Source organism: Nannospalax galili, unplaced genomic scaffold, assembly GCF_000622305.1.
Source record: "Nannospalax galili isolate Female #2095 unplaced genomic scaffold, S.galili_v1.0 scaffold287, whole genome shotgun sequence".
Lineage (NCBI taxonomy): Eukaryota > Metazoa > Chordata > Mammalia > Rodentia > Spalacidae > Nannospalax > Nannospalax galili.
In genome coordinates, this window is record NW_008357493.1 from 956,141 (window position 1) to 983,089 (window position 26,949).

Sequence of the window (26,949 nt, forward strand, 5' to 3'; positions counted from 1 at the left end):
ACAAATTGCACTAAGAAAAAAGCGGGCGTAGCAATTCTAATATCTGACAAAATAGACTTTAAACTAAAATTAATCAGAAGAGATAAAGAGGGCCACTTCATTTTGATCAAAGGAACAAAGAATCAATAAGAAATTACAATCATGAACATATATTCACCAAACTCTGGTGTACCCAGCTTCATAAAAACAATACTACAGGACTTTAAGACCCAGATCCATCCCAACTCATTAATAGTAGGGGACTTCAATACCCCACTGTCTCCATTAGATAGGTCAACAGGGCAGAGAGTTAACAGAGAGACATCTGAACTAAACAATAACATATATCAAATGGAATTAACAGACATCTACCAAATGTTCCACCCTAGCACCAAAGGACATACTTTCTACTTAGCACCCCATGGAACCTTTTCCAAAATCGACCATATACTGGGGCACAAAACAAACCTCAACAAATACAAAAAGATTGAAATAATTCCATGCATTCTATGAGACCACAATGCAATAAAGCTTACAATCAACACCCGAAGAAGCCCAAATCACCACATGAACACATGGAGATTAAACAACACAATGAGAAATTAAGAAAGAAATAAAAGTATTCCTAGAATTCAATGAAAAGGACAATACAATAAGACGAAACCTCTGGGACACACTGTAAGTGGTCCTTAGAGGAAAGTTTATAGCTCTAAATGCCTACATAAAAAAATCAGAAAGTACACGAATAAATGATTTAACATTGCAACTCAACACACTGGAAAAGCAACAGCAAATGAAACCCCAACCCAGAAGACAAGAAGAAATAAGAAAAATCAAGGCAGAAATTAATGAAATTGAAACAAAGAAAACAATACAAAAATCAACAATTCCAAGAGCTGGTTCTTTGAAAAGATAAACAAGATTGACAGACCACTAGCCCAGTTAACCAAAAGAAAGAAAGAGCACCTCCAAATCAACAAAATCAGAGATGAAAGGGGAAACATCACAACAGACACCAGAAAGATACAGAACATTATAAGGGAATACTTTAAAAACCTATACGCTACTAAATTTGAAAACCTAAAAGAAATGGATGCATATCTAAAGGCATGGGAACCACAAAAACTAAACCAAGAAGAGATTAACAGCTTAAACAGACCCATAACACAAAAAGAAATTGAAACAACAATACAAAACCTCCCGACTGAAAAAAGCCCAGGACCAGATGGGTTTACAGCAGAATTCTATCAGACGTTTAAAGAAGATCTACATCCAATGCTACTTAATTTATTCAAAAAACTAGAAATGGAGGGAGAACTTCCAAATTCCTTCTATGAAGCCAACATCACTCTAATACCAAAGCCAGCTAAAGATACATCCAAACAAGAAAACTGTAGACCCATATCCTTAATGAACATAAATGCAAAAATTCTCAACAAGATACTTGCAAACCGCATACAGGCACACATCAAAAAGATCAGCCACCATGATCAAGTCGACTTTATCCCAGAGATGCAGGGATGATTCAATATGTGTAAGTCAATAAATGTCATAAATCATATACACGGACTCAAAGACAAGAACCACATGGTCATCTCAGTAGCTGCAGAGAAGGCCTTTGACAAAATTCAACATGAATTTATGTTCAAAGTCCTATAGGGAATTGGACTGGAGAGAACATACCTCAACATAATTAAAGCCATATATAACAAACCCACAGCCAACGTCATTCTAAATGGAGAAAAACTGGAAGCATTCCCATTGAAATCAGGAACCAGACAAGACTGTCCACTATCCTCACTTCTCTTTAACATAGTACTTGAAACTCTTGCAAGAGCAATAAGACAAGAGCAGGAAATTAAAGGAGTAATAATTGGAAAAGAAGAGATCAAATTATCCCTTTTTGCAGATGATATGATATTATATCAAAGGGACGCCAAAAATTCCACCTGAAAACTCCTAGAAATTATTAACATGTTCAGTAAAGTGGCAGACATCTTATAGAACTTTATACATCACATTTTCTATTTATGGCCAATTGATTCCTAAGACCAGCTATACTTTTTTTCTGAAATTTAGGGGATAAATTTGAGTAAGCCAGTAATTTTTTTGAACATACTAATAAAATGTTTCAAAAGAAGCAAAAATGTGCATGTGCCATTGTCATTTGCAGTTGGGTGAATCACCTCCTAGTAATTTTATTGAAACACAGTCTAGTCAATTATTCAAATTACAGGCCACAAATATTCCTGAAATTACTATCTTTTTCAAATACTTTTTAAAGGAATCAAGTATTTACTCTTAAGATTTTTTTTCAAAACAAACACCTTTATTATCGATGCAAGGTTTTAAATGGGTTTATTAAATATAAGAAAGCCTTCTCTTTCATTTTGAATTTACTTCCATATGTTTTATTCTTTTTTTTTTTTATCATGTTCAGAGCCTGTGTTTCTAATTACATGATGCCATTCTTTATTCTTCCAACCCTTTGCAGCATTTTGTTTTGGTTTTTGAAATGTTCTGTGTGTGTCTTGTCTCTAAAATGCATTAATGCATTTTCATTTAAACTTCAGATCATCCAATTACTGAAACAGCACTATGTAGACAACACATGATGAAGTGAGTCATCCCTACATTTGGCTTCTTTTGTTTCCCTTCCTGATTGAAGGGTTCAATAAATTGCTACAGCTCATAATGACTATGAAAGTTAAATACTATTTTTATCCATTCAGCTGGGTTTTTAAATGCAGCATGTGGACCCATCATTCTGTCATGGGCAAGAGCTCTGGAAATTCTTGACAGCTCATAATCTTCTCTGCTCATATTCACAAGTGAAAATGAGTATACTTACAGCCAGGAACTTTACACACTAATTTTTGCATCAACTTTCAGAAGGATAACAATTCTAAGGAAATCAGTGCATTCTATTCCCTTAAAAAGTTCTTAATTCAGAGAATAAAGTATTCAGGGTTTAAGGATAAAACATGTTACTTGTTTGTTATAATTGAAAGAATGGATTATATGAACTCTATTATTTGTGAAAACACTTCTGAGTTAATCTCATGTAAATTTTCTCAAATTGAGCTAAAACATCAGGGAGTCTCTTGAAGGAAACGCATTAGGAGAAGAATGTAAATTTCCAGACCCTCCACTTAGATTGCAGAATGCCCTCTCTCATGATGCCTTAGGCTGTTGTATGCTTTTGTAGAACATATTTATTTTCTGAAATGTATTATTTATTTCTAAGTATCGGTTTCATTCTTTCCAATAGTAATAATAGAATAATGCATAATTTTATCATTTATCACAAATACTATGATGTTCCAATGAAAAGCTGATGGCGGATTGGTTGAAAAATCAAGCGTTACTTGGTTTGTTTAGTTTTACATTCGTTTTTCTACCAAGTATATTTCATGCATGATGTTTATGATAAGTGTTTTGAAATCTGCTCTACAGGACCTCTGAACTATGAATCCTGTTTTCAGTAAATGTATTTTCTTATTCCTGTTTCCTGAGTTTAATAATTCCTTAATTGTTGCATAACTCCTCTCAACAAGAATGCAAACCTACCCAGAGCAGGAATTCACAAATGTCATCATCTTCTGAATTTTATAATGTCTGAAATAGATTAGAACCTCAGTGCATATACATGCAAAGGATTGATAAGAATATGCCTGGGCACATAACAAATATTCAAAGATGTTTATGAAATAAATGAGTCAGCTTAATAATAACTTATTTAATAATAAATAAGGCAAAATTTATGTATTTATATGTTATCACATTTATTTAATTATTATGTCTATGTGCATGTGTGTGCATGAGTATGTGGGCATGTGTTAGACATGGTATGTGTATGGAGGTCAGAAGATATCTTGTAGGAATCAGTTCTTTCCTTATTATCCTTTCTTGCATCCTATTGGGCTCTATTACTGAAAACATACATGTGTTCCAGGATGAAACATAGGCTGTCAGCTTGGAAACAAGCTCCTTTCATCACTGATCCAGCTCACTCATTTCTTTATAATCTCTATTATTATCTTTTCTTTGTCTGTTAGGGATGAAAACTGAAGCTTTCCTGAGCCCTTTCAATTTTTTTCTATGATATATTTATGTCATTATTTTAAAAAATATTTTATTTATTTTTTTATTTTATTTGTATGAGTGTATTGCCTGCATGTATGTGAGTGTACCTGTGTCATGCAATGCTGCAGAAGTCAGAAGAGGGCTTCAGATTCCCCTGGAACTGGAGTTAAGGACAGTTCGTAGCCGCCATGTGGGTGCTGGGAACTGAACCTGGGTCCTCTGCAAGAACAGTTGGTGCTTTTAACTGCTGAGCCATCTCTCCAGCCCATTTATGTAATGATTATACTAATCTCAGTTATAAATAGCATTTGTTTTTTAACTTTGTATGTATTTATCCTTTCTAGTAGCCTATTGGGCTCTATTACTACTTTATTCCATGTTGTTTCAAAGTCCAAGATGGTAATGGATCAGGGCTGTGGGATTAAAAAAAAAAAGGCTTTGCTTTTTCATCTGCGATTGGCTTGGCCATAATATTCTGTCATCTCTATCTTACAATTCTTAGTGGGCTTTTTGCTTTGTTTTTCTTATTTATAATTTCTTATATATATATTTAAAAATATTTTATTGATTCTCCAAGGATTTCATGCTGTGTATTTTAATAACATTCAGACCCTCTTCCTCTGGGTGTCTTTAAAGACTTATCGAGTTTAATCTGTTTTCCCCATATGTTCTTGGATATAGGTCTCTCCTTTGGCATCTGGCCAATCGAACAGGCATTATACCAGTGCTGAAAACTGTCTCTCCTTCTTCCAGCAGTTATCAATTGCCAATAGATCCTCAGCTAAGGCTGAGGCCTCTTGTTCACCTTCGTGCCCCATGCTGGGGTTTTGTCTGGCTTGGGCTTATAGAGGTCTTGTACATACTGTCACAGGCACTGTGAGTTTATATGTGTAGCTCCTCTGTGGAATCCAGACAACATGGTTTCCTTGTATTCATCTACCACTTCCAGCTCTTACAATCTTTCTACCCCTTCTTCCACAATGATTCCTGAGTCTTGGGAGGAAAGTGTGATATAGGTACTGAGCACTCTTCAGTCCATTATTCCCTGAATTTTGACCAGCTGTGAATCACTATGTTAATCATCATCTACTGCAAGAAGCTTCTCTGGTGAGAGCTAAGGCAGGCATGAATCTATGGGTACAACAAAAAGTCATTTGATGTCAGTTTAATACCTTATCTCTTTTGTAGAATGATAGCAGTAGGTTCTCCCCTGTGGCCTGTGACCTGTCTAGCCAAAGGTCCTTGTCCCTGATAATAGTATCAGGTGTGGACCCCATCTTGTGAAGTGGATCTTAAATCTAATTAGAAGATGGTTGATTATACCCATAAAATTTGTGCCACTATCGATCAGTGGTCATTTTTTGCCTGATCAATCATTATTGTAACTCATTGGTTCACAGCTGGGTAAGACTGATGATTTTCTTTCTCTTCCAGTAACATGCATAACCCCTCCTAGTAATATAAAAGCTAGTAGATGAGATGAAGCTCTGATGTCAGTACCAGCTTGATTTCTCCTCATTTGCTCTATGATGCACATATCTACTGCCTTCAGCAATAAAGTCTTACCATCAAGTCCTGGCTAATATCCAAGGACAGTGGTAATAGCCAGTATTGATTGATGGTCTATGGGACCTTCCTGGTCAACAGCTCCAAAAGAGGGAGTCCTTTCCTGGCCTTGGGTTTTTATTTGTTAGACTGTGGTATCTAGTAGGATCCCTGAAACCCTGCTATAGGGTTACTCCATTTGTACTCTTGTATATTGTATAATTATTTATTTTAAGAAGCTTCTACTGGAGTGGGTGTCCATATGACTTTTTCAAAAGGGTATGTGTTAGTTCTTCCTCTTCTTAATTTCTCTTCTGCCTCACCATCCCATTCCTCATCCCTTAAACCCATCCTATCCCATTATTCCCCTTTCCCATTTATACGACCACATTCTATCTCCCATCCTATCTCCCATCCCATGAACCATCCCCCATTGCCCCTTATTAGTTTCCTGGCCCCTTAGGATTTTCTAGTTGAAACACACCTACCTATGGATTACAAATTAGCATCCACTTATGAGAAAGACCATGCAACCTTTGTCTTTCTGGTTCTGGGTTACCTCATTTTGGATTATTATAAATTCCATCCATTTACCTATGAATTTCATAATTTTTTTTCCTATCAGCTGAATAATATCTGATTGTATAAGTGTGCCATAAGTTGATTATCCATTAATCAACTGATGTTTGCATTTCCTGGCTGTTGTGAGTAGACCAGCAATAAACATTGATGAGCAGGTATCTCTATAGTAGGATATAGATTTCTTTAGGTATATGCCTGAGTGGTATGTCTGGATCACGTAATAGATCTATCTTTAGCTTTTTGAGTAATCTCACTGATTTCCAGAGTGGCTGTACTAGTTTACACTACAAATTAACAATCCTCTCCAGTATTTGTCAATGATCATCCTACCAAACAAAAGCAATCTATACATTCAACCCAATCTCAATTAAAATTCCAACACAGTTCTTCACATAAACTGAAAAGGGTCTCAAATTTCATATGGAAACACACACATACACATACACACACACACACACACACACACACACACACACATACACACAAATAGCCAAAACAATCCTGAACAATAAAATAAATGCTGGAGTCATCACCATCCCTAATTTCAAATTATACTACAGAGCTACAAGTAATAAAAACATGCATGGTACTGGCATGAAAACAGACACATTGATCAATGGTATAGAATGGAGTAGAACTGAGTCCCAGGATATAAATCCACATGCCTGCTGACACCTGATTTTTGACAAAGGGATCAAAAACACACATTGCAGAAAAGACAGCTTAACCAACAAAGTGATTACACAGGATGGCTACGTGTAAAAGAATGAAGCTAGATCTCTTTTGCTTATCTTGCACAAAACTCAAAACCAAATGGATCAAGAACTTCAACAGAAGACCTTAGACCTTGAACCTGATAAAGAACAAAGTAGGGAATTCACTGGAACTTAAAAAGACAGGGAATGACTTTCTGAACAGGACTCTGATAGTGCAGCCATTAAGACCTATTGACAAATGAAACCTCGTGAAAGTAAAAAGCTTCTATACAGCAAAAGACATCATCATTTGAGTGAAGAAGCAATCTACAGGATGGTAAAGGGTCTTTATTATCTATACATCTGACAGAGAGTTGGTATTTAGGATATATAAAGAACTAAAAAAACAAAACATCAAAAAAAGGAACAGTCTGATTAAAAGTTGGAGCAAGGAACTAAAAAGTTTTCAAATGATGAAATACAAATGGCTGAGAAATACATTTTAAAATGTTCAATATCTTTAGCCCTCAGGGAAATGCAAATTAAAAGTACTCTGAGTTTTCATCTTATCCCAGTCAGAATTGTTAAGATCCAGAGATTCTTAGTGTTTTGGAATAGAGACCCTTATGTTTTCATTTTGTGTTGAAGGTTGTACATCAGGCAGCCCATCTTTTCAGTGGGAAGTTGAAAAATCTGAATTAAGCAATATAATATAAAGTATTTAGGACAGCACCTCAGTAACAACATTCTGTCCATTTAGTTCCTTTTCCTTCTTAGGATGGACTGATTTATGTATTCCTATAAAATATCCAAGAATACTGTGGCCAACAGTTATTTAATATGATAATCTGTAAATAATACATTCTTTGATGAATTAGATAATTTGATGTAGGAAAACAGCATTCTTTAAAATTCAGTTAGGCACTTACTTACAAAGAACTGATCCCTTCTCCTTTTTTATATACAACCATAGAAAAAATATAACTATATATCCCTACTATATGACATTATCTATAATTACATATCATAGGTATCTTTTTAATGTACCTTATATGACTATTTTATTTAATTTTTGTGGATTTCATATAATATATCTTAAAGTATATCATATATATCTTATATATAGCACCAATGAGAAGAAATATATAGGCTTAATGTAGCATAATCTATCAAAAGTAACCAAAAATTACCAACCCTGCTTTATATATTAAAATAACTTACATGGGATGAACTTGCACTGAGAGACATCTAGGTAAAAAAATTTAACTCAATAGGCCTTAATATATATGACAGAATGCATCACATCTGGTAGAAATGGGAGTTATGGGAGTACAGATGGCAGAGGGGGTATAAAGACGATTAAGATGTTTTGTATGAAGTGCACAAAAATTCATAAAAATAGTCACTGAAAAAATAGTTTATCTGGACATTGGGCTACACAGGATTATATTTTATAAGCCATATTACATACACAAGAGAGTGGCAGTGGGGGTAGGCGTGCAGAGGGGAGTGGCTCTAAATGCCATCAAACCGTATTGTATGAAAATCACAAAAAGTCAATAAAAATGAGAGAATAAATTACAAAGTAAAAACTTATAAAGAAGTACATATGTATGTGATTGATCACCACACAAAGCAACTTTTAAAAGGTATTTATAGATTCAGTTTAGTGGTAAGTAAAAGGAAATTAAATAAAAATTTAGAAGCCTGTGTCAGTTGCATAATAAGTGACAAAGCAGTAATAAAAGGAATTGAAACAGAAATTGTCGGACTTGGAATGTGCTCCACTGTCAGAGTGTTTGCTTAGCATGCACAAGCCCTGGGTTTAGTCCTAAAATAAAAAATATACCTGCAGTAAAGTGTAACTAAATGTATGCTGGGTGTGCCCAGGACTGACCATATTCCTGTAGTTAGATGCTCTTGGGAATTTCAATTGTCCAATAGTCTTGGATGTGACCAGTCTGTCCTGTCCTGAGGTCTAATCAAGGGTCTGCGGGAGCTGCTCCTTCCCGGGTCTCTGAGTGGTAATGCAGATGGATGTCCCTTGGACTCTAGCCGGACACTTAGCACTTCAGCTTTTCAGTGAACAACGCTGCTTCGGGTTGTTTGTTGTTTGTTTTATTGATTTATTGATTTTTATTTGTTTTACTGATTTATTTTTATTTTATGTGTATGAGTGTTTTGCGTGCATGGATGTAAGTTCACTGGTGTTGTACAAAGCCCACAGAGGCATCGGAGCCCCTGGAACTGGAGTTACAAATGGTCATTATTTGTCATGAGGGTGCTGGGAACTCAACCCAGGTCCTCTGGAAGAGCAACTAATGCCCTTAAGTGCTGAGCCGTCTCTCCAGCCCCTGCTGCTGCTTCTTAATGAAAATCAAGCTCTCTCAGCTCTTCCTAGGTTGTCACCTGGTAGCCATCTAGATTATTCCACACAGTGTTAGCTCTGTCTAAAATTAGAATCTACACCGACATTTCTGACTCCTTGAAACCATGCAAGATCTGGCAACACTGGCATGAATCCTGATGGCCAGGCCACTTCTGCAGAGCCATGACTGCTCCCTGGAGGGGCATAGGCCTGTGGTTTCCATACTGCTTGGGGATTTATTACATGAATCCTGGCGGCAGCTGCCAGTTGTCCTCACAATTATGCATCACAATTAGAGGAAAATAATACTTTTAATATCTACCTTCACTCACTTAATTACAGGCTTGGTTGTTGCAAATATTTGAGTTTCTTCTTTTACCAGTAGCTGCAAATCCATGCATTATAGGTATGAACTAAAAGACTGTGTATTAGTCACTTTTCTGTTGCTGTGATAGAAACACTGGCCCAAGCAATTTATAGAAAGAAGAGTTTATTTGAGCTTACGGTTCCAGGGGAATTACAGTCCGTCAAGGCAGGGAGGCATGGTGGCTGGACCAGGAGCAGCAGAAGCTAAGGTTTCACATCATAACATAGGCTCAGGAAGCCAAGAGAGCGACTGGAGATCTGGCAAGGCTTAAGAGCTCTGTAAGCCCACCGCCAGTGATGTGCTTCCTCTAGGATAGCCACACCTTCTAAGCTCTCCCAAAACAGCACCATCATCTGGGGACAAAATGTCCAAACACTTGGAGCCTGTGGGGGCCATTTTCATTCAAACCACCACAGAAGGTTAGGTTTAATTGTAACCCTTGTGTTGCATTTGCAAGCTGAAAAGATTGTGAAGAGATTTCTAAAAACACCAAAGAGATTAAATAGTAGAGGTAACATTTAATAAACCTATCCATTACAAAAGAAGTAAGGTCCATTATCTACTACAGTTATTGGTAATAGTAAACTTTGCAATTCATATGGCTATGGATAGAGTATCAAAGATGTGTAGAATTTCTGTGATTTCTCTCCATACTCACAATGAGATCAAACAGGCAAAATGAAATTCGTCAAATCACATAGAAAAAAAATTAAACAAAACCTGCCAAAATGAGAATTAGATTTCTCTAAAGATTCAGTAAATACTTAGAAATCCACACTGTCTTCATGTGTCAAGTTACTCTTGTAAAAATGTACCGTGTAGCCGAGCGTGGCAGTGTTCCCCTTTAATCCCAGCACTCCAGAGGCAGAGGCAGGCAGATCTCTGTGAGTTCAAGTCCAGCCTGGTCTACATAGTGAGTTCCAGGCCAGCTGGGGCTACAGGGAGACCCTGCCTCAAAAAGATGAAAAAGTAAAAAAAATGCACCATGTGACCATTTTATACAAAATATCTGTTATGTAACCATGCCCCTGAGTTTCTTTTTAATAAAACTCCATAACTTGTAGATGTTTACTCATTTATGTAAATAAACAGTTGATTTAAAAGAAAGATTAGATAATACAGAGCTCCTGATGGAAATGTTAGGCTATAAGTAGGAAGATTTTACTCATGTAGTATCTTAAGCACTGGCGCCTGACAGAAGATTCATCGAAGACCATAATCAAAGCAGACAGTTTGAGGAGGAAAGTGGAGAATGGGTTGATAAACTAATAATAGAGGGTTGCATTGCATCCTTCAGGAATAAATTTTGTTTCTAATTAACTGGCATCCCTTCCCTTTCTTTTCCCAATTACATAGTAGATTGCACAAATTTTCAGAGTATTATTTTATAGAATTCTAAAGGTAGGCAGGTCAAGGCTGGTTTGAGAGCGCCACCCTTTTGTAAGGGACTCAGGCTTGCTTTGATGGAGTGTCACAGAGTGTAAACACACTTGTTCATGGTCTCAGGATATTACTGGGCCCCTAGACTCATACCCAGGTGAAACACTATGGGAAAACAATGTTCACGTGCCCAATAAGAAAGAACTTAACGTCTTTAAAGGAAGCTTTCTCAGTACCAATCACCTCAGCAGTGGCCCTCTCCTTCTCATTCTATCTCATTCACTTCTGCTACATCAGGCAGGATGCTAGTTATGTCCATCTATGAGCAAGTTTCGGAATAGAGCTTTTATTTGTGTATATTGCAAGCTAGAATAAAATAGAAGCTTGGTTCTAAGAAGTACAAGGACCAACCATATAGTTGTATAGGAGACATTTCTGTTTCTCGGGGAAATTAATTGTAAAAATCTCTTATGTATAGTTCACAGGCTCTTTTCATGAACCTTATCAGGTTTGAGCCTGGCAGCAGCCATATGAATAAGGCAGGCAATTTGGACTCAGGCACTTTGAAAGAAAGAGAAATAGGTCAGAAATAGGACAAAGCATGCCCACTTAATGATTTTATAGGCTGTAATTACCTCATACAGGTAGGGCACAGGGCCTTTCATGACAGGTGTCTATAGATAATGAGTTCTGAAAAATGTATTTTAAATGAAACTCTTATTTCTCCTATTTTGTTTGCTGGGATAATTTATAGTCACTGTAAGTTAATGAAATGGGGGAAGTCTGTCTAGCTTTTGAGACTACTGAGGTATATGCTGACCAAGAGCAGACTGGCTGAATAGATCGTGTCCTGCACTGTTTTAAGACTGTGTCACCTTTACCTCGTCCCTTTGCTGTTTCCTTGCATCTGTCAAGTTTGAGCTGTCAGCACTCTTGTGAATAACATACACTGTGGAGTGCTGCGCTGCATTCCCCTGCAGTCTACCGCCCCGCAGAGTTTCTTACTGAAGGAAGCTTTAGGGAGATTGATACTTTTTAAGTATAGGTATTTTCCTTTGTCATATTTCAGTTAGAAAGTTCTTAATATGAAAATGTTCACAAATTATAACAAAGACACACATTAGGAGAAATGACTAAAGAACTTTAAACAAAAACTAACTCAAAGTGAAAAAAATGTGTGTGGGAGCCAGACAGACAGTTCGGTGGTTAAGAGTTCTTGCTGCTCTTCCACAGGTCCCCAAAATGGTTCCAGCACCCATGATGTGCAGTTCACAACAGCCTGTAACTCCAGCTCCAGAGGATCTGGGCCTCCAGAGAGACCAGAACACTTGCCATACACACACATGTGTGTGCATGCACACACACATACACATACACACAAACAAAAATAAAAATGAATCTTTAAAAAATGTTTATATAAAATTCCATTTATTTGCACATACACGCACAAAAATAAAAAAATCTTTAAAAATTGTTTATGGGACTGGAGAGATGGCTCAGCAGTTAAAAGCCCTCTTGCAGAGGACCTGGGTTCGACTGCCAGCACCCACATGGCAGCTAACAACTGTCTATAACTCCAGTTCCAGGGGATCTGATGCCCTTTTGTGACTTCCATGAACACTGTACGACACAGGTGCACTTACATGCAGGTATGCATTACACTCATACACATAAGATACTATAAATAAAATATTTTTTTAATATTTATATGAGAATTCCATTTACTTGAAAATTTGCGGGGGCTTGTTATTTGAGGTCTCATTATGTATCCCAGACTGGTATTCAACTCATCATCCTCTTGCCTCAGTCTTGGGCACACTCAATTTAAACTTTTACATATAAATTGGATGAATAGTTTTTATAAATATGGGCTTGGTGAGAATTCACCATGTGGAATGCTCTCATTTAGTGCTTTGTGTAGCAATCTTCAGTGTGATCTAAGGAGCCCTAAAAATCTGCACCACATGACCTAGCAGTGTCATTTCAGAAAAAGTTGCTAGTCAAATACTAAAAATGCACCTATTTTAGTCTTTCTTGTTTCAGTTCTAATTGTTGAAGTATCATTGAATTGTAAACAGAATTCTGAGCCACACTAACATGAAACAAAGCAACAAAAAAAAATTTTTCAAGGGACAGTGAAAGATATGAGCAGGAAAATTGTTCTACATTTTTAATCTATCACTGAAAACCTACAGAAAGTTTGGATGATGTTGTGGTTTGAATGAATGCCCCCCGCCCCCAAGATCAGGTATCTGAACACTTGATCAGTTGCTGGTGCCTTTTGGGGTGGGTCTTGAACCTTTAGGAGTGAGGCCTTGTTTGAGGAAGTGAATCAGTGGGGACTGCCATGTCATGGCCTTGTCCTACTTCCAGGTTGCCCTCTGCTTCCTATGCCTGCCTGTCAGCTTTCTGCTCTGGCTCTTTTTGATGCCATGCCTCCCCACTATGATGTACTCTGAACCCCCTGGAACTGTAAGCTGCTTTGGTCATGGTGTACTATCACAGCAACAGAAAAGTAACTAATACAAATAGTTTTTCTCCTTATCTCCAGACCCTGTACTGGACAGCTCAACCCTCCTACTCTGTACACAGCAGAAGCCAGCAAGCGGAGAAAGGCTGCCTGCACTACTAGTACTTGCTGTGACACAACCTAAGAAACAGGGAGGTATAGGAAAGGATCAAACACTCCACGCCAACACCCCACTTTGTTTTCTCTATCAGGGTTTTGAATTTCATGAAGAGTGAAAGAGTTAGACTTCCCATACAAAGAAATGATTAATGTTTATTAGAACTCCAGAGAATCTTGTGAGCTTAGAAAACAAAAATTGAATTTCAAGGAGCATGGATGTCATGGCTCACGGAAATTGTAGACATGCTGATGAGTTGGAGACAGCAACCTGCCTACAGTCACCTACTCCTTGATGGCCCTGGGGAGATCTAGATCTAATTTTAGTGGTTACCAGAGAATGGGACCAATTATTTCGGAAGAATGATTAAACCATGCAGTCTTTATAGCACCCTGCATTCAATAAACACAAGCTCAAGTGGACAAATCAAACAAGCAGAAAGCCTACCAGGACTGTTAAGAAATGCAGATGGTAGGCACAGACCCATAGGTATTCAAATGCTGGAATTCTTAAATGTATGTGATTCAGGTTTAAGCAAGCAAATGGTAAGATGTAGAATTTCAACAGCTATTTAGAATCAACAGAAGTCTGACATAACTCATCCAGTGCACTGATAACTCAAATAGTAGGATTTTCTAGCAGAGTCACCATACTTGTGAGAACTCAGCAAAGAGAAAAGAAGACAGTTAATAATAAAATACTCTAAACTTTCCTAAAAGAAATGGAACAAGAGAGAAATGAGAAAAAAAGACAAAGATGGCTGATAGTGCCGTTCTTATTTCTCACTGTCTGAACATGAGTGCAGGAAAGTATGACAAACCCTAAAGAATAAAAGGGGAAAATGTCATTATTACACACCTGTGAGACATTCAGACAAGCCATTAAATTATTAAATAAATTTAGAATATTCCTAAAAAGCAGGACTGTATACTAGCTATCCTAATAAGAATGCAATCTATTTAATTTCACTTGTATAGATTTCAAAAATTGATCCATAGCAATCAAAGCTAGATTAGTAGTTGTTAGGGGTGATGTGGGGCAAAAGATGAGCATCTTGTGAGGCTGGTGACATTTCATTTCTTTACTTGAGAGAAAAAGGATCTACTGCTTTATAAAAACTCACTGTCATAATTCATAATTTTCACTCTTTCCTCCCAATTTTAATCATTCAGTGGGTTCATTCATGTATATGAATTTAGTCGTGTTTACTTCTCATGCCCGTCTCCCACTGGAACCTTCTCCTTAGCAAACCCTCCTCCTCCTTTCATGTCATCTTTTTTGTGTTGGCCCACTGAGTTTAATTACAGTTGCTTGTGTGTGCATTAGACATGTATGTGCATTCAGATCAACATACCATAAATGAGACATCTACCTAAAGTTTAAAGACTGTAAAGAAGAACCATGATTAAGCTTGTAATTAACATATTTTCCTCTTAATATAGAAACATATGCATATGAATCAAAAAGCTATGCATTTTAGTGTTATTTTGGCTTTTGAACACCTGCTCACCTTTTTGGTTTATAGGTTTTTTATTTTTACTGAAATTCAATTCTGAAAACATCTGTTTCTCTGATTCAAATTTTCATTGTGAACTCTAAAATGAAACCATTGTGAGCTGAAAGATCCCTCAAAGTGACAGGGATATTTCTTTGTGCCATTTATAAAGAGTGTACAATAAAGATCAGAAATCACAAACTTATATTGGTGCCTATTCATGTGAGCAATTATATTAAATGTATACATATATATTGTTGCTCGATTATTTTTTTAAGGGTAGGTAACTGGGTTACCTTTAGAACTGAAGGAGTTTTTAAAACCTATTTCAAGGTTATAGGCTTCTGAATGAGACTATTTCTCATGGGCATCTGTGTTCGTTTAGACACTGTCTCTTGCAGTCAAATGAGGTAATGTCTGATCTGCTGCTCACCTCCGCCACAGCATCAGCACAGATCATTTCCTCTCAGTCCCACAGCTCTAAGAACCTCATTTGTCCTACAGGTCAACCTCTCTGTTGCCCCTCATGCTCTTTGATTTATGTATTCTCCAAATTACTTTCAGGTTAATCTTGCCAGCATCCAAATTTGATTTTCTAATTTTCCAGCTTTAAGTTTATGAAGCCTTCAGGACAAGAACAGATTCCATCCCTCTCCCATACCCACCTTGGTTAGCTTCAGCTTATTAATGGATTACTGCTCCAAGAAATTGTGAGGGTCCAGAACCCTGAGCTCTTTTCCACTCTTTCATTGATTCAACTCTTATCAAATTGTGCTGTCACAGGCAGGATACCTTGTCTGCTCTGCACAATAACATGTCTGTTGCCTCAGGAAGTGTGAGGATAAGAATGAAAACCAGAGAGGGGATTACTGAATGTTTTTCTCTGGTGTGTATCGCACAGTGGAGTCTCACTTTCTCATCAGATCCTCAAAACCCAAATGACTTTTGTTAAAGTAGATTTACCAGAAACCCTAAACCTCTTTTCATGTTTTATTATCTAAAGGCCAATAATATCAGATGTGCCTAAGTTTTGAAAAGGTAGTGTTAGTTTGTTTTCCAAATGAACTATTTTGCAAATGCTTGTGTAAGGCGATGAAATGAAGGGTTTTTATTCTCAACTGTCATTGATAATAGATGCTTGTATTAGACATGCTTTTGTATCTCCCCTTAAATTAGGATTTTTAATTTCTTATTATTTGTATTTTATGTGTATGAGCTTATTGCTTGCATATATGTAGTTGTACTCATGGTGTGCAATTCCCGTGGAGATCAGAAGAGGGTGTCAGATGCCATGGGACTGAAGTTAGATGATTGTCAGCTGCCATGTGGGTGCTGGGACTCAAACCCAGGCCCTTTGCCAGTGCTCTTAACCAGTAGCTCATCTCTCCAGCCCTTAAATTAGAATTTTTATATCATGGCCTTTATTCCATTTAGAAAGCATACATGTACTTACATGCACATGTACATACATGTACATATATAGCTGATATAGTTTTCCAAAATAAAAAATACATATTACAAAGGGATCCAAAAGGCATATTTTTGAGTAAACAATCACTTATTGGCTATATGATTTTATGAAAACTGAAGTCTATGTGCCTCATCTGCAGAATGGGGATACAAACAGGATCATAGAGGTGTCAGTTAAATGTGTGTTCCTCTGTGGGTATACCCTGATAGTTATTCAAGCATTTCACCTTCTAGATGTGAAATACCTGCAAATGTAAGGAAATGTGTCCTTAGAAACATAATACATATGAAGGAAGTAGGTGCTCTAAAATAATAGTCATCCTCAAAGAAGAACAAATTTGAGTTATTAAATCAATAAGCCAATGTCACAGCAGAGTATCACACATGTAAAGATGGAGAGACTGAACTTGTTAGAGAATTTGTCCAAGTATCAGCAAGGTATTGATTACAAAAGTAAATTTTTTAAGAGTAAGACAAAAGATAATACAATTCTGGGTTCAACAGAGAACCCGGAAAAGGAACAGGACAGGTAAATGTATTATTAAAAGCTTTGCCAGATAGAATGAATAAAAATTAGCAAATATGTGTTTAATACGCATGAGAGACGGTCGTGCTCAAGACAGACAGGATCTTTAAGTACCTTATATTATAATAAAGGAATGGACACCAAAATTATGTTAACATATATCAAGACCTTTCAGGATATTGCTTTGTGCAAGGATTCACCATGGCAATGTGTAGGAAAGGAATGTGGGTTATAGAGACGACTTCTCCCAAAGGGCATGAAAATTATAAAGCAGGTGAAAAGGAGGCTATGAGCAGAACTCGGGGAAGGTGAAAGCTTCTTAAATAGAAGTAACATGAAGTACAAAGTTGCCACGTTTGTAAGCTAAGGTACAAAAACTAGATCATAACCAAGGATGAGGGGAAAGGAGATGAGTTCCGATCCTGTTCAAATGGGCTCCTGAAGAACAAGTTTGACTTTTTTGTTTTCTAAGTTAAGAAAAGTTGCTAGAAGGCGGTGATCTAATATTTTCCTTTCCTTGAAATATCTACATTGGTAGATGGTCCAAAAGTGCAGTCAAGAACCAGTGAAGGAATGTAACAAGAGTTCAGTTTGGAGCCGGTGCCTTAGACTAGGAGTTGTAGAAATGTGTAATTGTTCTCACTTGGGGTCTATTTTACTAAAAGCTTGACTTTGCAGCCTGAGTGGAAGAAACTTAAGGAAGGTCACTTGGTATGAGTTACTGGGTTTCTATTCAAGTAATTTATAGAGAAAGGAAGGCATGGAAGGTAGTTTAAAAGGTAGAGTGAACCTATGGTCATATCTATTGATAATATTAATTGTTTATGATATAAATTGATAGGACAGCTAATGCAGAAGTCTGGAACAGGGGATTTCTGAGTTTGCACAGTTGTTGTAAGTGAATGTGAAGCCCAAGACTGGGTGAAACCATACAATGAATGAAGCCGTGAACAGACACTGATGAGCAATAATTTGAAAGGACAGACCAAGGCGACTGGAAGGATCAGGAGCAGTCATCAGAATATGCTGAATTTACAGCAAGAAGAACAATGCTCAGAAAATAGTATCTGATATAGATGAACTGGTGATCATAGATCAAGTTCCAGAGATGTCATGAGGGACTACAGGAAGTGTGGAGGTGTGAAGCGTGAGGTCAGACTTTGTATGTATTTTCCCTCAGTGTTGGATGATCTGTGAACCTAGATTTCTGATGATGACTATGGTGAAAACGATACAAAGAATTATGACTTGCTTGAAAGCAAAGTGCACTGTGGAGGCAGGGCTTTTGGCAAAGAGAAGGGAACAGGGTATCAAAGCAAAACAGCCTGCCTTTGAAATGTCAGCACACTGCTGGGTCAGGGCTTTACTGAGGGCAGAGAATAGGTGTTTACTTCTTCTGTTTTCTTGTGTGGGAGGAGTGGACACATTGCAAAGAGCAGTTGCCAGACATACCTATGTAAATGTAGCAAAAAGCAAAGTGGTAGACAAGATAAATTTAGTCAAATTAATGCATTAATAATTTATCCTCAGGAAATGCAAATTCCTGTTGTAATTCTTTTCCTGGTCTCACATATGTAAGTAGTGAATTGATAATGCAGCCAAACCACAAGATTGCTACCCAGAGCCAGCTATGTATTGGGAAAAAAGCACTGCTGACCCGAACTTATCTTTCCTCTGCTTCTTAATATTTTTAAGTCTGTAACCCAACTTCCATTTCTTTTATGTCCTAGTTTCTTTATATTGCAGTGACAAAAACACTGACAAAAGCCAACTTGGGGAAGAAAGGGTTTTATTTTATCTTACATCTCCCAGTTCACAGTTCAATACTAAGGAAAATGAGGGCAGGAGCCTGGAGGCAAGAGCTGAAGCACAGACCACAGAGTAACGCTGCTTACTCCCTTGCTCCTCTGGCCTTTGTTTTGGCTACTTTCTTATACAACCCAGGAACAGTTCCCCAGGGATGTGGCCCACAGGAACCCACTGTGGGCTGGACCCTACCACATCACTCAATAATTAAGAAAATGTCTCAACGACATGGCCGCAGGTTAATCCAAAGGAAGAAATTCCCCAATTTGGGGTTCCGTCTACCCAGTGTGTCAAGCTGGCAACTGAAGCTATCCAGGACATCTTATTATGAAGCTAACTTTGACCTTACCTCTTTAACTACACTTAAAACATTAGTGGGCTGTCGAAAATCAAAACCAACCAACAGAATTAAAATACAGAAGAGGGATTCTGGGGGATATATGTGGGGAGTTAGAGGAGGAAAATGGGTAGATATGACATCTCATAGTAGGCCTGTATGAAATTCTCAAGAAAAAAGAAAAATATAAGAAAAGAACATTCTCTCTTAGCACCAACAATCACTCCAAGGTGGCGTTCTGTAATTACTCTGCTTGGTTTAAATTTTAGACTCTTGGCCTCTGGCTTCTGTGCAGTAAGTAGAATGCATGGGTGAATACTGATTACCTGAAAATAGTAAACCAGAAAGTGTTTCACTGTTAATCTAGTATTAGTATCATCCTGAGTGAGGGCAGAAAGGCTAATATCCTGACCCATACAAACCTCAGCCTTTGGGCGGCACACAAGACAGAGACACCCACGTGCAAGAGTTCATGGCGACATGCATAGACTACTGTGGAATCGTTTCTTTTTGTTCATATAGAAGGCCTACTACTGATTTAAGTAAATCCATCACCACTCTTTCTCCACTGGGAAAGAATGGCCAATTAGTCAAGCTTTAAGAAAATTAATATACTTGAAATTCTGTCAGCAGGAAGAATGCTATTGTGTTCAGCCAAGTTAGCCTGGCAACAGAATTATCTGCTCCTTTAAAAATAAAATGGAATGTATCATGAATTTGCATGATATCTTTGCGCAGGGGCCATGCTAATCTTCTCTGTATCGTTCTAATTTTAGAATATGTGCTGCCAAAGTGAGCACTTATCTTCTCCTTTTCAGAAATAATTCCACATTTGAGGGTAAAGTCCAGCCACAATTTGGGTTATGAAAAGTGATAATGGAAAAATTAATTGAAATAAATTGTTTTCAATGTCTTCCTAACTAAAATATTTATCAGAAGTTTAGATAAAATTAGACTGAATTATTTACTTACATATGTAAAAGTGAGTGTAGTTAAAAAGATGAAGAAATTCATTGAGATATTAACAGTATTTTTCTCTGAAGCCAAATTTAATTGGGGGGAATTTGGGGTCTTTTGTTCTTATATTTTTTTAATTTGCAGAGATCTCGTATCACAATTTTAGAAATCAGGGAAAGTATAATTTAAAAAATCAAATAATTCAGTAATTTTAGTGCACATTTGTATATACATGCATTTGATATATTTTCTATATTTACTGAACAAGTACTTTTATGAGATCAGAGAAATATACATGAAAATATATGAAGTGAATATGAGTCTTGATAAATAGCACAATATTGTTGATTTCTGGTAAAAGCACTGACTGCAAGCTGTAAGCAGGAATCTAGAACTAATATACATATTGAACATATATGAATATACTACATAGGTATCAAATGGGCTTTAACTCCATGAAACATGTTTAGATCCGTTGATATTTCATAGACTAGAGGTCTACCAAGTTTCTACCTTACATGTCACAGTGACAACTAATCCACAGTTAAAAGTGTTGATTGAGTACAGGGAGAAAGTTTCTTAGAGGAGGTAAAAATGACCAGTTTAACAAAGAAATGACACTAAAGAAACAATAGCAGCAATATTTTTTAAATCACCAGTATTTGTATATAACAAATATGCAAATACATTTATATGCTCTATATAGGTATAAACAGCAGTAACAAACATAATCAAAAGAAAAGCTGAGGTGATAGGATAGCAGTTAGACAATATCCTGCATAAGACCCAGTGAAATAATGCAGTTTCTGCTTTTACTCATGGTGATTTGTTTCCTTGTATGCATTTGTTGATCTCTGATTTTAAACCTGCATGTGGTTTTTCCTTCAGTGGAGATTAGTTGGTTTTCCCCCTGGGTTCTGAGTTACTCAAGTAGCTATAACTTCATCTCTTCCAATTTAAAATGCTTGAAATTCCCAAACAGGCTTTTCTCTTCAGGATCATCTTTATAATGTTTTTTGCTTTATTATATTTGATTCAGCTCTCAGTTCTGTTTTGGGGTATTTTTTTTGGAGGATTGCATTACTTCCCATGAGAGTGGTAATGAAAGTATTTTAGATACAATATATTAGTTGGGTTTTCTGTTGCTGAAGCAGAAACCTGTATATTCCAAACTCTACTGTAATACATCTCCACTACAATGCTATTTCAAAAAGTGACAACTACTAAAGCTTCACATATAGAATCACATCTCCATTGGGCATGGTGGCCAAGGACTGGGAGCCTGAGTCAGGAGGACTGAATTTAAAGTCTGCCTGGGCTATACAGTCTCCAACAACCACAACCACAATCACGTCACATTCCTTCCCACTACAAATTTTTAAATTAAAGTTGAAGATAAATAGTAAACTTAGATTTGGAAGAGACTAAGTTTAGAATGTCTATTAATTATACTTCCAACAAACAGTTGTCATTTTCGAACAGAAAATTAAAGTGAATCTTCAAATTCAATTTCCCACTGGAGTTATTCCAGTGACTCATTCATTGCATCATGGGTAAGCAAGGCATTCTTGGACTTTCAGGTAATCAGATGTATTTAAGCTGAAGACGATTCAAGACAAAAGTAATCAGGCTTCCTCCAACACTGTGTTTTGTGTGATATAGAGGCATTATTGTTTAAAGCATATAATTGTTTAGCACTTCTTTGTGCTGTTTTATTACCTTCATTTTATTTCCTGAATAGCTTTTTCAGGATGATGTTAACTGTTATCGTTTAGACTGATTGAACCATCTACTTTCGATAAGCATCAGGTGAAAACAAGAATCGTTTTACCCAGGAGCCCAAGTTGCAATTTCCTTCTAATTTCCTGTGACTTCAAAAATGACATTGCTTTTCAAACAATGACATGAAAGTTTCTGATAAACATTTAAATATAATTTTTGTTTGTAGTCTTCTATATTAGGTGCTAAAATTCTGTAGAAGATTTGAGAGCGGCATAGTACAGTTAATCTCATAAAAACGGGACCCAAAATAAGCTCTGCTTTCATTTAAAGCAAATAGCTATTTATCATACATTTCCTATAATCAGTGACATGTGGGGGCTTGCCTGCATGAGCTGAATTGCAAATGACTATTTTCTGACATATTTACATTGGCAGCAGAGACAAAGAATCTTGTGCATTTGAGGGTTCTCCCTTTTCTGACATACTCCTTCCCTATGCCTTCCCTTAACTGCAAGTGCATTTTCCTTTTCTTCTTCATCATTATCACTGTTTGATAGTCTTGTTAAAATGATACATTTCCTATTATCTAGTAGAATCTAAGAAAGTAAACGCCCTCCTTTATTTGTCTATCATTGTTTTTCTGAATTAACTAAGTTTGTCTATAAAAGTCTTTTGGGCCTCTCTTCTGGTTCCAAGTTTAATTGCCCTGAAATCGTGAAAAACAAGACCAGGTGTCTTCTTGAAGTATCTGGACTATTATCATGGTGGTTAGACTGTTCACTTTTGCCTTTACAGAAAACCTTCACCAGACTATAATTGAGAGCATCTATATTAACATAGATACCAGCACGTTCTGTTGTCTGGAACTATATTTCCTATGTTTAAGTACTAACTGACAGAAGGAAATGTTTCTCTATCTTACTTTCTCTAGAACATAACTGATTTCCTAGGGAACTATAAGCAGTTGGCTATTGATGGCAGAGGTAACAATTTCAGTATTTCCATAGTATATATAAATTAGTGTGATTCCTAAATTTGCGTTGGATTGTATTTTTGAGGAAAATGTTGCAAACAACACCATGAGAGCTCACATGCATCTAACAAGCTATACAACTTGACTAGACCTACACAGAACATGTAACTGGAAAACAAGATCAATAGTTACATCTGTGCAGCTCTGTGACTCTGACAGATAACATCTGAGACCCCGAAGTGCTTGCTTTTTAATCTTTTGTGCAGTGAGCAGGAAAAAAAAAAAAACAAAAACAAAAAAAAAACTTTGAGGAGAAACCCTAAGTTTTCGAGGCTACATAATGACAACAACAACAGCAACAAAAACCCCACTACAGCCAAAAATGGCTCAGAGTGCTGCTGCAGTGTTCGGTCCCCTTCAGCTAATGTGTCAATTTTGTTTTCCATCCGAAGACCTGAAAGCAAAGTCATGGATCCTTCAACTGTGAGATTATCAAGCTTCTGACATTTTCAGCATCATAACTCCCAAACCTAATGTGTGATTGACAGCATTTTGCGGGAAAAATAGAGACTTCATTTTGAATATGATGATACAGAATATTTCCCCTTATTGGGTGTAAAATTTGGGTAGGTTATAATCCTTGGTAAATTATGTATAAAGTTTTATTTATATATTTTAAATTTAATTTTCTTAAAATTTTGAAATAATTTCAAAGTCCAAAAGATGGACAAATAATACAAAGACCTTTTTAATTAATTAATTTACTTATTTTTTATTTTATGTGTATGAGTGTTTGGCCTGCATGTATGTAAGTGCACCACTTGTGTGCAGTGCCTGCAAAAGCCAGAAGAGGTCACTGGATCCCCATCCCCTGAAACTGGAATTAAGACAGTTCTTAGCTGCCATGTGGGTGCTGGGAACCAGATCTGGGTTCTCTGAAAGAGCAGCAAGTGCTCTTAACCACTGAGCTACCACTCCAGCCCCAAAAGTGTTTTTTGAAAAACAAATATTTTCTTTTATTTATGTGTATATTTTTGTATCTATGGAATGTATGTCATGCATATGTGTGTACACAGAGGCTGGGAGAGAGCATTGGATCCCCTGAAGATAGAGTATTAGGTAGTTGTGAGCTACACAAAGTGGGTGTTAGGCATTGAACGCAGGTTCTATGCAAGATCAGGATTACTCTTAACCACAGAGCCATCTCTCCTTCCTTACAGTTTTTTTTGGCATGAACTGATTAAGGATAAAATACCACTATTTCTAAATTTATACACATATATACAACATGTACTCTTCTGCATGTCAACATTACACATATTTAATTTTTTCTAGTGTTTTATAATTTGGAGAAATCAATTCTGGTAGACTCAGAAACAGAATAAAAATCTCATTCAAAAATGTTGTTTGTGGTGTCTTTGTGAAAAATATATCTGCTAGTTAACTCTGTTATGGAGAGAAAGTCTACACTTGCCTTGCTTCAGGTTAATTAGCACTGTTGAGATATGTATTGAGGAAGTCATAGATTCACTCATACTTTTTAATTTTTTTAAGTGTCAAAACACAAATTTGAAATTCAGGACTGAGTTTACTCCACCCCTTCTTTGCACAAATAAACTCAACTTCCAGAAGCACTCTCCACAGGACCATTTACCAAGTCATTTCAGTTGCATTGCCCTCTTGCACTAGGGAACAGCAACTTTTCCTGGTATCCATCCCTTGGTATTTATCCCATAGACTGTATTTATGCAACCTACAGTTGCATGTACTCTTTGTGGATTCATTCACTTCAAAGACAAGTCAGGATTTAAAAACGACTCATGTGCAGAGAGACTCCAAACCTTATTCCTGAAGCAGAGTCCTTTCTGATGTCCTGTCAGTGATCTGTACCAGTTGAGGATGAGTTTCTGACTCTGAGCATTGAGGTCAGAACTTTTGTCTGATCTCCAGTTTACCTGGTCTGACCCTTATCTTACATAATAATCGGTGATGCATGTTTTCTTTTCATTTTTGTGATTTTGGCGATCAGCAAGAGCTTCTCAGGGTGGCTAACTCTCCGAACCGGCCATTCTTTAATATGTGTACTGACCTGGGCAAACAAACAGTGACAAGAAAAAATTGATGAAAAAATGATGTTTGTTCTTGACATGAACAGAACTGAGTAGCATCTCATGGCTATGTGATTAGCATCAGGTATGTATCACTTGATCACCTGTAGGGAATCCTCCTCCATTCTGCTTTCATGTAATCCTCTCTTAAATCCTGGCCAGGTTCTTTCTCTACCACTGCCTTGCTTCTTGACCAAGTGGCTCTGTCCTGCAGTGAACAGACCAAGTCTTCTGTGCAGTAGCAATTACAGCTCTGATGTTATTGGTTGCTTCATGGTGAGCTACATTGCTTAATTACTTGAACTCTGCAATTCCTATCTTAATCATTTCCTGACATTTTAACCTTCTACCTGCGAAGTTCTTAGTTACCTTTGTATGAGTGAGGTATTTCTACTCAATCTGTAGAGTTTGTGTTAGAAAGAAAATGAGGCTTGATAATTTGTTATTTTTAGAAACTACCTTAAGGTTAAAACAATGAGATAATTTCCTTTGGAGGACCAGTTTCCCCTGCTATGTTTTTCTTGGTTCCTTGGAAAGCCATTGGGATTGAGTAAGGCCCGGGATTCCTTTTCCCATTTTCATTTTTGGACACTGTAAGGTAAAGAAGAAAATTATATTAGTAAAGCATTTACTCAAATGTCTGATTTCTTCACATGAGTCCATAATCACTTTCTATTATACTAAGACAGCCAAATAGAAGGGCTAATATTATTTGTAACTTAAAATTATGAGTAATTTTCCTTGCTTAAAAATTGATGTATGATGTAAATGTTCAGAGGCGTTCTCTGCCTGTTTTGAATTGAAAGTAAAGGTACGCTTCAGTTTCAAATCTCTGAGGCAAGACTACTTCATTTCCCCAGAAAAGAAATATTTGTACTTAGATGAAATGGTACAGAATATTATAGTTCTCGAGTGTTTAATTCCTTCTCATAGAAATTTCAAGGGAACTTAGGATGCATTTGGCAGGCATTTTTTTTTTCCTAGTGCAATCAGGTTGCTATGGTAAACCTATTATTTTAAGCAAAGCAGGACTATGTTAGTAAAGCACTAATCTCTTTTCTGTTTTATGTGAGCCTCTAATTACTCTCCAACTATTGAGCATGTACCACAAGCACGGTTTACACCACGTTAAAATGGGAGAAAAAACAAGGTCATAGAGAGTGCGCCTGCTGTTCTCATACTGGCAGGTGGTGCCGGTTTAACAGGGCTCTTCAATAATCTAAGTCTGGAGCAAGAAGTACAAGTTTTAGTTGGTTTTATCAAAAAATGAAACAAGAAAGGAATTGAACAAATTTTATCCAAGTAATTGAAAAAATATGTCCTCAATGTTTCTTTTATTAAAATATATGTAATGAAGGTATGATACTGTGATATAATGATATCTAATATTTGTGGAGCACTTGTTGGGCACAGATCCTGCACAACGTACTTTGTATCCACTACAATGTCTAGACTGTGTGTGTTATTACTGCTTCATTATGTAACAATGATAAACAAGGTCTAACTTAGACCTAGTAAAGAATTAAATTTACTAGCAGATATGAGATTGAAAGATTGAAATCCAGTTCTATTTAAAGGCAAGTTTGTACCATAAGATTAATTTTCCAGAGGTTAGAGGGACAGTTTTGTCGTTAAGAACTTGTGCTTCTCTTACTGAGGGCCTGAGCTCAGTACCCAACACCTACTTTGAGTAGATCAAAACTGCCTGTTATCTCAAGCTCCAGGATATCTGACACCCTCTTCTGGCTTCTGTGAGCACCTGTACTCATATATACACACACACACACACACACACACACACACCTAGAAGTAGTATAAATTTAAAAAACTACAGATTTTTCCTTCCTAACACCTGACTTAATACTGTAAGGATCAACCCTGCATCACAAATTCATCACTGTTCCTGCAGACTGTGTCTGATTCTGC

At 36.8% G+C, this 26,949-nt stretch overlaps 1 protein-coding gene and 1 non-coding gene across 2 annotated transcripts in view; one reads left to right on the plus strand and one right to left on the minus strand.

Annotated features, from left to right (window-relative positions):
- Window positions 1-26,949, plus strand: part of Itgbl1 (integrin subunit beta like 1) — a 297,795-nt gene that overhangs the window by 234,369 nt on the left and 36,477 nt on the right. The gene's annotated exons all lie outside the window — the stretch shown is intronic.
- LOC115067961 lies at window positions 19,957-20,063 on the minus strand. Its single transcript, XR_003847321.1, has one exon. It is a non-coding gene; the product is annotated as a U6 spliceosomal RNA (small nuclear RNA).